The sequence below is a fragment of the Etheostoma cragini genome, chromosome 24 (assembly GCF_013103735.1).
Source record: "Etheostoma cragini isolate CJK2018 chromosome 24, CSU_Ecrag_1.0, whole genome shotgun sequence".
Classification (NCBI taxonomy): domain Eukaryota; kingdom Metazoa; phylum Chordata; class Actinopteri; order Perciformes; family Percidae; genus Etheostoma; species Etheostoma cragini.
In genome coordinates, this window is record NC_048430.1 from 922,665 (window position 1) to 922,993 (window position 329).

Here is a 329-nt window from a genome sequence, read left to right on the forward strand (position 1 = left end):
CCCCCCCCCAAACCCCAATGTTGGTTGTAGGTTTTCTCTACATGATAAAAAATCAATCACTATAAAATTGAAACACACAAAAGCCAGTTTGATTCTCTGTTTCTCTCTCTCTTACACACACACACACACACACACACACACACACACACACACACATACCTTCTCCTCCACCGGCTAATGTCGAAGCTGATCAAAAGGGAAGTGGGCTGCTCTAACATCCCACCTTTTCCCAGATCATGAGAGGAGCATGTGCCTGGTGGCAGGGGAGAGAACAATGGCAGGAAACCGGGAGAGGAGCGAGGGAGTTCCTGTTGGCAGGACCACGCTGA